Raw genomic sequence first — 13468 nt, 5'->3', positions numbered from 1 at the left:
CCACACTCCCCCCATATCACAGCACACACCCCATCAGCTCCCACTCCCCTAATCACTGACCCACACCACCCCCACACTCCCCCATATCACAGCACACACCCCATCAGCTCCCACTCCCCTAATCACTGACCCACACCACCCCCACACTCCCCCTTATCACAGCACACACTCCCATCAGCTCCCACTCCCCTCATCACTGACCCACACCACCCCACACTCCCCCCATATCACAGCACACACCCCCATCAGCTCCCACTCCCCTAATCACTGACCCACACCACCCCCACACTCCCCCCATATCACAGCACACACCCCATCAGCTCCCACTCCCCTAATCACTGACCCACACCACCCCCACACTCCCCCCATATCACAGCACACACCCCCATCAGCTCCCACTCCCCTAATCACTGACCCACACCACCCCAACACTCCCCCCATATCACAGCACACACCCCCATCAGCTCCCACTCCCCTAATCACTGACCCACACCACCCCAACACTCCCCCATATCACAGCACACACCCCCATCAGCTCCCACTCCCCTAATCACTGACCCACACCACCCCCACACACCCCCCATATCACAGCACACACACCCATCAGCTCCCACTCCCCTAATCACTGACCCACACCACCCCCACACTCCCCCCATATCACAGCACACACCCCCATCAGCTCCCACTCCCCTAATCACTGACCCACACCACCCCCACACTCCCCCCATATCACAGCACACACCCCCATCAGCTTCCACTGCCCTAATCACTGACCCACACCACCCCCACACTCCCCCCATATCACAGCACACACCCCCATCAGCTCCCACTGCCCTAATCACTGACCCACACCACCCCCACACTCCCCCCATATCACAGCACACACCCCCATCAGCTCCCACTGCCCTAATCACTGACCCACACCACCCCCACACTCCCCCAATATCACAGCACACACCCCCATCAGCTCCCACTCCCCTAATCACTGACCCACACCACCCCACACTCCCCCCATATCACAGCACACACCCCCATCAGCTCCCACTGCCCTAATCACTGACCCACACCACCCCCACACTCCCCCCATATCACAGCACACACCCCCATCAGCTCCCACTCCCCTAATCACTGACCCACACCACCCCCACACTCCCCCCATATCACAGCACACACCCCCATCAGCTCCCACTCCCCTAATCACTGACCCACACCACCCCCACACTCCCCCCATATCACAGCACACACCCCCATCAGCTCCCACTCCCCTAATCACTGACCCACACCACCCCCACACTCCCCCCATATCACAGCACACACCCCCATCAGCTCCCACTGCCCTAATCACTGACCCACACCACACCCACACTCCCCCCATATCACAGCACACACTCCCATCAGCTCCCACTGCCCTAATCACTGACCCACACCACCCCCACACTCCCCCCATATCACAGCACACACCCCCATCAGCTCCCACTGCCCTAATCACTGACCCACACCACCCCCACACTCCCCCCATATCACAGCACACACCCCCATCAGCTCCCACTCCCCTAATCACTGACCCACACCACCCCCACACTCCCCCCATATCACAGCACACATCCCCATCAGCTCCCACTCCCCTAATCACTGACCCACACCACCCCCACACTCCCCCCATATCACAGCACACACCCCATCAGCTCCCACTCCCCTAATCACTGACACACACCACCCCCACACTCCCCCCATATCACAGCACACACTCCCATCAGCTCCCACTCCCCTAATCACTGACCCACACCACCCCCACACTCCCCCCATATCACAGCACACACCCCCATCAGCTCCCACTGCCCTAATCACTGACCCACACCACCCCCACACTCCCCCATATCACAGCACACACCCCCATCAGCTCCCACTGCCCTAATCACTGACCCACACCACCCCCACACTCCCCCATATCACAGCACACACCCCATCAGCTCCCACTCCCCTAATCACTGACCCACACCACCCCCACACTCCCCCATATCACAGCACACACCCCCATCAGCTCCCACGCCCCTAATCACTGACCCACACCACCCCCACACTCCCCCCATATCACAGCACACACCCCCATCAGCTCCCACTCCCCTAATCACTGACCCACACCACCCCCACACTCCCCCCATATCACAGCACACACCCCCATCAGCTCCCACTCCCCTAATCACTGACCCACACCACCCCCACTCTCCCCCATATCACAGCACACACCCCATCAGCTCCCACTCCCCTAATCACTGACCCACACCACCCCCACACTCCCCCCATATCACAGCACACACCCCCATCAGCTCCCACTCCCCTAATCACTGACCCACACCACCCCAACACTCCCCCCATATCACAGCACACACCCCCATCAGCTCCCACTCCCCTAATCACTGACCCACACCACCCCAACACTCCCCCCATATCACAGCACACACCCCCCATCAGCTCCCACTCCCCTAATCACTGACCCACACCACCCCCACACTCCCCCCATATCACAGCACACACCCCCATCAGCTCCCACTCCCCTAATCACTGACCCACACCACCCCCACACTCCCCCATATCACAGCACACACCCCCATCAGCTCCCACTCCCCTAATCACTGACCCACACCACCCCCACACTCCCCCCATATCACAGCACACACCCCCATCAGCTCCCACTGCCCTAATCACTGACCCACACCACCCCCACACTCCCCCCATATCACAGCACACACCCCCATCAGCTCCCACTCCCTAATCACTGACCCACACCACCCCCACACTCCCCCCATATCACAGCACACACCCCCATCAGCTCCCACTGCCCTAATCACTGACCCACACCACCCCCACACTCCCCCCATATCACAGCACACACCCCCATCAGCTCCCACTCCCCTAATCACTGACCCACACCACCCCCACACTCCCCCCATATCACAGCACACACCCCCATCAGCTCCCACTCCCCTAATCACTGACCAGCACCACCCCCACACTCCCCCCATATCACAGCACACACCCCCATCAGCTCCCACTCCCTAATCACTGACCCACACCACCCCCACACTCCCCCCATATCACAGCACACACCCCCATCAGCTCCCACTCCCCTAATCACTGACCCACACCACCCCCACACTCCCCCCATATCACAGCACACACCCCCATCAGCTCCCACTCCCTAATCACTGACCCACACCACCCACACACTCCCCCCATATCACAGCACACACCCCATCAGCTCCCACTCCCCTAATCACTGACCCACACCACCCCCACACTCCCCCCATATCACAGCACACACCCCCATCAGCTCCCACTCCCCTAATCACTGACCCACACCACCCCCACACTCCCCCATATCACAGCACACACCCCCATCAGCTCCCACTCCCCTAATCACTGACCCACACCACCCCCACACCTCCCCCCATATCACAGCACACACCCCCATCAGCTCCCACTCCCCTAATCACTGACCCACACCACCCCCACACTCCCCCCATATCACAGCACACACCCCCATCAGCTCCCACTCCCCTAATCACTGACCCACACCACCCCACACTCCCCCCATATCACAGCACACACCCCCATCAGCTCCCACTCCCCTAATCACTGACCCACACCACCCCAACACTCCCCCCATATCACAGCACACACCCCCATCAGCTCCCACTCCCCTAATCACTGACCCACACCACCCCCACACTCCCCCCATATCACAGCACACACCCCCATCAGCTCCCACTCCCCTAATCACTGACCCACACCACCCCCACACTCCCCCCATATCACAGCACACACCCCCATCAGCTCCCACTCCCCTAATCACTGACCCACACCACCCCCACACTCCCCCCATATCACAGCACACACCCCCATCAGCTCCCACTGCCCTAATCACTGACCCACACCACCCCCACACTCCCCCCATATCACAGCACACACCCCCATCAGCTCCCACTCCCCTAATCACTGACCCACACCACCCCCACACTCCCCCCATATCACAGCACACACCCCCATCAGCTCCCACTCCCCTAATCACTGACCCACACCACCCCCACACTCCCCCATATCACAGCACACACCCCCATCAGCTCCCACTGCCCTAATCACTGACCCACACCACCCCAACACTCCCCCCATATCACAGCACACACCCCCATCAGCTCCCACTGCCCTAATCACTGACCCACACCACCCCCACACTCCCCCCATATCACAGCACACACCCCCATCAGCTCCCACTCCCCTAATCACTGACCCACACCACCCCCACACTCCCCCCATATCACAGCACACACCCCCATCAGCTCCCACTGCCCTAATCACTGACCCACACCACCCCCACACTCCCCCCATATCACAGCACACACCCCCATCAGCTCCCACTGCCCTAATCACTGACCCACACCACCCCCACACTCCCCCCATATCACAGCACACACCCCATCAGCTCCCACTCCCCTAATCACTGACCCACACCACCCCCACACTCCCCCATATCACAGCACACACCCCCATCAGCTCCCACTGCCCTAATCACTGACCCACACCACCCCCACACTCCCCCCATATCACAGCACACACCCCCATCAGCTCCCACTGCCCTAATCACTGACCCACACCCCCCACACTCCCCCCATATCACAGCACACACCCCCATCAGCTCCCACTCCCCTAATCACTGACCCACACCACCCCCACACTCCCCCCATATCACAGCACACACCCCCATCAGCTCCCACTCCCCTAATCACTGACCCACACCACCCCCACACTCCCCCCATATCACAGCACACACCCCCATCAGCTCCCACTCCCCTAATCACTGACCCACACCACCCCCACACTCCCCCCATATCACAGCACACACCCCCATCAGCTCCCACTCCCCTAATCACTGACCCACACCACCCCCACACTCCCCCCATATCACAGCACACACCCCCATCAGCTCCCACTCCCCTAATCACTGACCCACACCACCCCCACACTCCCCCCATACCACAGCACACACCCCCATCAGCTCCCACTCCCCTAATCACTGACCCACACCACCCCCACACTCCCCCCATATCACAGCACACACCCCCATCAGCTCCCACTGCCCTAATCACTGACCCACACCACCCCCACACTCCCCCCATATCACAGCACACACCCCCATCAGCTCCCACTCCCCTAATCACTGACCCACTCCACCCCCACACTCCCCCCATATCACAGCACACACCCCCATCAGCTCCCACTCCCCTAATCACTGACCCACACCACCCCCACACTCCCCCATATCACAGCACACACCCCCATCAGCTCCCACTCCCCTAATCACTGACCCACACCACCCCCACACTCCCCCATATCACAGCACACACTCCCATCAGCTCCCACTCCCCTAATCACTGACCCACACCACCCCACACTCCCCCCATATCACAGCACACACCCCCATCAGCTCCCACTCCCCTAATCACTGACCCACACCACCCCCACACTCCCCCCATATCACAGCACACACCCCCATCAGCTCCCACTCCCCTAATCACTGACCCACACCACCCCCACACTCCCCCCATATCACAGCACACACCCCCATCAGCTCCCACTCCCCTAATCACTGACCCACACCACCCCAACACTCCCCCCATATCACAGCACACACCCCCATCAGCTCCCACTCCCCTAATCACTGACCCACACCACCCCAACACTCCCCCATATCACAGCACACACCCCCATCAGCTCCCACTCCCCTAATCACTGACCCACACCACCCCCACACACCCCCCATATCACAGCACACACCCCCATCAGCTCCCACTCCCCTAATCACTGACCCACACCACCCCCACACTCCCCCCATATCACAGCACACACCCCCATCAGCTCCCACTCCCCTCATCACTGACCCACACCACCCCCACACTCCCCCCATATCACAGCACACACCCCCATCAGCTCCCACTCCCCTAATCACTGACCCACACCACCCCCACACTCCCCCCATATCACAGCACACACCCCCATCAGCTCCCACTCCCCTAATCACTGACCCACACCACCCCCACACTCCCCCCATATCACAGCACACACCCCCATCAGCTCCCACTCCCCTAATCACTGACCCACACCACCCCACACACCCCCCATATCACAGCACACACCCCCATCAGCTCCCACTGCCCTAATCACTGACCCACACCACCCCCACACTCCCCCCATATCACAGCACACACCCCCATCAGCTCCCACTGCCCTAATCACTGACCCACACCACCCCCACACTCCCCCCATATCACAGCACACACCCCCATCAGCTCCCACTCCCTAATCACTGACCCACACCACCCCCACACTCCCCCCATATCACAGCACACACCCCCATCAGCTCCCACTCCCCTAATCACTGACCCACACCACCCCCACACTCCCCCCATATCACAGCACACACCCCATCAGCTCCCACTCCCCTAATCACTGACCCACACCACCCCCACACTCCCCCCATATCACAGCACACACCCCCATCAGCTCCCACTCCCCTAATCACTGACCCACACCACCCCAACACTCCCCCATATCACAGCACACACCCCCATCAGCTCCCACTCCCCTAATCACTGACCCACACCACCCCCACACTCCCCCCATATCACAGCACACACCCCCATCAGCTCCCACTCCCCTAATCACTGACCCACACCACCCCCACACTCCCCCCATATCACAGCACACACCCCCATCAGCTCCCACTCCCTAATCACTGACCCACACCACCCCCACACTCCCCCCATATCACAGCACACACCCCCATCAGCTCCCACTCCCCTAATCACTGACCCACACCACCCCCACACTCCCCCCATATCACAGCACACACCCCCATCAGCTCCCACTCCCTAATCACTGACCCACACCACCCCACCCTCCCCCCATATCACAGCACACACCCCCATCAGCTCCCACTCCCCTAATCACTGACCCACACCACCCCCACACTCCCCCATATCACAGCACACACCCCCATCAGCTCCCACTCCCTAATCACTGACCCACACCACCCCCACACTCCCCCCATATCACAGCACACTCCCCCATCAGCTCCCACTCCCCTAATCACTGACCCACACCACCCCCACACTCCCCCCATATCACAGCACACACCCCCATCAGCTCCCACTCCCCTAATCACTGACCCACACCACCCCCACACTCCCCCCATATCACAGCACACACCCCCATCAGCTCCCACTCCCCTAATCACTGACCCACACCACCCCCACACTCCCCCCATATCACAGCACACACCCCCATCAGCTCCCACTCCCCTAATCACTGACCCACACCCCCCCCACACTCCCCCCATATCACAGCACACACCCCCATCAGCTCCCACTCCCCTAATCACTGACCCACACCACCCCCACACTCCCCCCATATCACAGCACACACCCCCATCAGCTCCCACTGCCCTAATCACTGACCCACACCACCCCCACACTCCCCCCATATCACAGCACACACCCCCATCAGCTCCCACTCCCCTAATCACTGACCCACACCACCCCCACACTCCCCCCATATCACAGCACACACCCCCATCAGCTCCCACTCCCCTAATCACTGACCCACACCACCCCCACACTCCCCCCATATCACAGCACACACCCCCATCAGCTCCCACTCCCCTAATCACTGACCCACACCCCCCCCACACTCCCCCCATATCACAGCACACACCCCCATCAGCTCCCACTCCCCTAATCACTGACCCACACCACCCCCACACTCCCCCCATATCACCGCACACACCCCATCAGCTCCCACTCCCCTAATCACTGACCCACACCACCCCCACACTCCCCCCATATCACAGCACACACCCCCATCAGCTCCCACTGCCCTAATCACTGACCCACACCACCCCCACACTCCCCCCATATCACAGCACACACCCCCATCAGCTTCCACTGCCCTAATCACTGACCCACACCACCCCCACACTCCCCCCATATCACAGCACACACCCCCATCAGCTCCCACTGCCCTAATCACTGACCCACACCACCCCCACACTCCCCCCATATCACAGCACACACCCCCATCAGCTCCCACTCCCCTAATCACTGACCCACACCACCCCCACACTCCCCCCATATCACAGCACACACCCCCATCAGCTCCCACTCCCTAATCACTGACCCACACCACCCCCACACTCCCCCCATATCACAGCACACACCCCATCAGCTCCCACTCCCCTAATCACTGACCCACACCACCCCCACACTCCCCCCATACCACAGCACACACCCCCATCAGCTCCCACTCCCCTAATCACTGACCCACACCACCCCCACACTCCCCCCATATCACAGCACACACCCCCATCAGCTCCCACTCCCCTAATCACTGACCCACACCACCCCCACACTCCCCCCATATCACAGCACACACCCCCATCAGCTCCCACTGCCCTAATCACTGACCCACACCACCCCCACACTCCCCCATATCACAGCACACCCCCATCAGCTCCCACTCCCCTAATCACTGACCCACACCACCCCCACACTCCCCCATATCACAGCACACACTCCCATCAGCTCCCACGCCCCTCATCACTGACCCACACCACCCCACACTCCCCCCATATCACAGCACACACCCCCATCAGCTCCCACTCCCCTAATCACTGACCCACACCACCCCCACACTCCCCCCATATCACAGCACACACCCCCATCAGCTCCCACTCCCCTAATCACTGACCCACACCACCCCCACACTCCCCCCATATCACAGCACACACCCCCATCAGCTCCCACTCCCCTAATCACTGACCCACACCACCCCCACACTCCCCCCATATCACAGCACACACCCCCATCAGCTCCCACTCCCCTAATCACTGACCCACACCACCCCAACACTCCCCCCATATCACAGCACACACCCCCATCAGCTCCCACTCCCCTAATCACTGACCCACACCACCCCAACACTCCCCCATATCACAGCACACACCCCCATCAGCTCCCACTCCCCTAATCACTGACCCACACCACCCCCACACTCCCCCCATATCACAGCACACACCCCCATCAGCTCCCACTGCCCTAATCACTGACCCACACCACCCCCACACCCCCCATATCACAGCACACACCCCCATCAGCTCCCACTCCCCTAATCACTGACCCACACCACCCCCACACTCCCCCCATATCACAGCACACACCCCCATCAGCTCCCACTCCCCTAATCACTGACCCACACCACCCCACACTCCCCCCATATCACAGCACACACCCCCATCAGCTCCCACTCCCCTAATCACTGACCCACACCACCCCCCACACTCCCCCCATATCACAGCACACACCCCCATCAGCTCCCACTCCCCTAATCACTGACCCACACCACCCCCACACTCCCCCCATATCACAGCACACACCCCCATCAGCTCCCACTCCCCTAATCACTGACCCACACCACCCCACACCCCCCCATATCACAGCACACACCCCCATCAGCTCCCACTCCCCTAATCACTGACCCACACCACCCCCACACTCCCCCCATATCACAGCACACACCCCCATCAGCTCCCACTCCCCTAATCACTGACCCACACCACCCCCACACTCCCCCCATATCACAGCACACACCCCCATCAGCTCCCACTCCCCTAATCACTGACCCACACCACCCCCACACTCCCCCCATATCACAGCACACACCCCCATCAGCTCCCACTGCCCTAATCACTGACCCACACCACCCCCACACTCCCCCCATATCACAGCACACACCCCCATCAGCTCCCACTCCCTAATCACTGACCCACACCACCCCCACACTCCCCCCATATCACAGCACACACCCCCATCAGCTCCCACTGCCCTAATCACTGACCCACACCACCCCCACACTCCCCCCATATCACAGCACACACCCCCATCAGCTCCCACTCCCCTAATCACTGACCCACACCACCCCCACACTCCCCCATATCACAGCACACACCCCCATCAGCTCCCACTCCCCTAATCACTGACCCACACCCCCCACACTCCCCCATATCACAGCACACACCCCATCAGCTCCCACTCCCCTAATCACTGACCCACACCACCCCCACACTCCCCCCATATCACAGCACACACCCCCATCAGCTCCCACTCCCCTAATCACTGACCCACACCACCCCCACACTCCCCCCATATCACAGCACACACCCCCATCAGCTCCCACTCCCCTAATCACTGACCCACACCACCCCCACACTCCCCCCATATCACAGCACACACCCCCATCAGCTCCCACTCCCCTAATCACTGACCCACACCACCCCACACTCCCCCCATATCACAGCACACACCCCCATCAGCTCCCACTCCCCTTATCACTGACCCACACCACCCCCACACTCCCCCCATATCACAGCACACACCCCCATCAGCTCCCACTCCCCTAATCACTGACCCACACCACCCCCACACTCCCCCCATATCACAGCACACACCCCCATCAGCTCCCACTCCCCTAATCACTGACCCACACCACCCCCACACCCCCCCATATCACAGCACACACCCCCATCAGCTCCCACTCCCCTAATCACTGACCCACACCACCCCCACACTCCCCCCATATCACAGCACACACCCCCATCAGCTCCCACTCCCCTAATCACTGACCCACACCACCCCCACACTCCCCCATATCACAGCACACACCCCCATCAGCTCCCACTCCCCTAATCACTGACCCACACCACCCCCACACTCCCCCCATATCACAGCACACACCCCCATCAGCTCCCACTGCCCTAATCACTGACCCACACCACCCAACGCTCCCCCATATCACAGCACACACACCCCATCAGCTCCCACTCCCCTAATCACTGACCCACACCACCCCCCACACTCCCCCCATATCACAGCACACACCCCCATCAGCTCCCACTCCCCTAATCACTGACCCACACCACCCCCACACTCCCCCCATATCACAGCACACACCCCCATCAGCTCCCACTCCCCTAATCACTGACCCACACCACCCCCACACTCCCCCCATATCACAGCACACACCCCCATCAGCTCCCACTCCCCTAATCACTGACCCACACCACCCCACACTCCCCCCATATCACAGCACACACCCCCATCAGCTCCCACTCCCCTAATCACTGACCCACACCACCCCCACACTCCCCCCATATCACAGCACACACCCCCATCAGCTCCCACTCCCCTAATCACTGACCCACACCACCCCCACACTCCCCCCATATCACAGCACACACCCCCATCAGCTCCCACTCCCCTAATCACTGACCCACACCACCCCCACACTCCCCCCATATCACAGCACACACCCCCATCAGCTCCCACTCCCCTAATCACTGACCCACACCACCCCCACACTCCCCCCATATCACAGCACACACCCCCATCAGCTCCCACACCCCTAATCACTGACCCACACCACCCCACACTCCCCCCATAGCACAGCACACACCCCCATCAGCTCGCACTGCCCTAATCACTGACCCACACCACCCCACACTCTCCCCCATATCACAGCACACACCCCATCAGCTCCCACTCCCCTCATCACTGACCCACACCACCCCACACTCCCCCCATATCACAGCACACACCCCCATCAGCTCCCACTCCCCTAATCACTGACCCACACCACCCCCACACACCCCCCATATCACAGCACACACCCCCATCAGCTCCCACTGCCCTAATCACTGACCCACACCACCCCCACACTCCCCCCCATATCACAGCACACTCCCCCATCAGCTCCCACTCCCCTAATCACTGACCCACACACACCCCACACTCCCCCCATATCACAGCACACACCCCCATCAGCTCCCACTCCCCTAATCACTGACCCACACCACCCCCACACTCCCCCCATATCACAGCACACACCCCCATCAGCTCCCACTCCCCTAATCACTGACCCACACCACCCCCACACTCCCCCCATACACAGCACACACCCCCATCAGCTCCCACTCCCCTAATCACTGACCCACACCACCCCCACACTCCCCCCATATCACAGCACACACCCCATCAGCTCCCACTGCCCTAATCACTGACCCACACACCCCCACACTCCCCCCATATCACAGCACACACCCCCATCAGCTCCCAATGCCCTAATCACTGACCCACACCACCCCCACACTCCCCCCCTATCACAGCACACACCCCCATCAGCTCCCACTCCCCTAATCACTGACCCACCCCACCCCCACACTCCCCCCATATCACAGCACACACCCCCTCAGCTCCCACTCCCCTAATCACTGACCCACACCACCCCAACACTCCCCCCATATCACAGCACACACCCCATCAGCTCCCACTCCCCTCATCACTGACCCACACCACCCCACACTCCCCCCATATCACAGCACACACCCCCATCAGCTCCCACTCCCCTAATCACTGACCCACACCACCCCCACACTCCCCCCATATCACAGCACACACCCCCATCAGCTCCCACTGCCCCTAATCACTGACCCACACCACCCCCACACTCCCCCCATATCACAGCACACACCCCCATCAGCTCCCACTCCCCTAATCACTGACCCACACCACCCCCACACTCCCCCCATATCACAGCACACACCCCCATCAGCTCCCACTCCCCTAATCACTGACCCACACCACCCCAACACTCCCCCATATCACAGCACACACCCCCATCAGCTCCCACTCCCCTAATCACTGACCCACACCACCCCCACACTCCCCCCATATCACAGCACACACCCCCATCAGCTCCCACTGCCCTAATCACTGACCCACACCACCCCCACACTCCCCCCATATCACAGCACACACCCCCATCAGCTCCCACTCCCCTAATCACTGACCCACACCACCCCCACACTCCCCCCATATCACAGCACACACCCCCATCAGCTCCCACTCCCCTAATCACTGACCCACACCACCCCCACACTCCCCCCATATCACAGCACACACCCCCATCAGCTCCCACTCCCCTAATCACTGACCCACACCACCCCCACACTCCCCCCATATCACAGCACACACCCCCATCAGCTCCCACTCCCCTAATCACTGACCACACCACCCCACCCTCCCCCCATATCACAGCACACACCCCCATCAGCTCCCACTCCCCTAATCACTGACCCACACCACCCCCACACTCCCCCCATATCACAGCACACACCCCCATCAGCTCCCACTCCCCTAATCACTGACCCACACCACCCCCACACTCCCCCCATATCACAGCACACACCCCCATCAGCTCCCACTGCCCTAATCACTGACCCACACCACCCCCACACTCCCCCCATATCACAGCACACACCCCATCAGCTCCCACTGCCCTAATCACTGACCCACACCACCCCCCT

Source organism: Hemiscyllium ocellatum, unplaced genomic scaffold, assembly GCF_020745735.1.
Source record: "Hemiscyllium ocellatum isolate sHemOce1 unplaced genomic scaffold, sHemOce1.pat.X.cur. R, whole genome shotgun sequence".
Taxonomy (NCBI): Eukaryota; Metazoa; Chordata; class Chondrichthyes; order Orectolobiformes; family Hemiscylliidae; genus Hemiscyllium; species Hemiscyllium ocellatum.
This window is presented reverse-complemented; position numbering follows the sequence as displayed.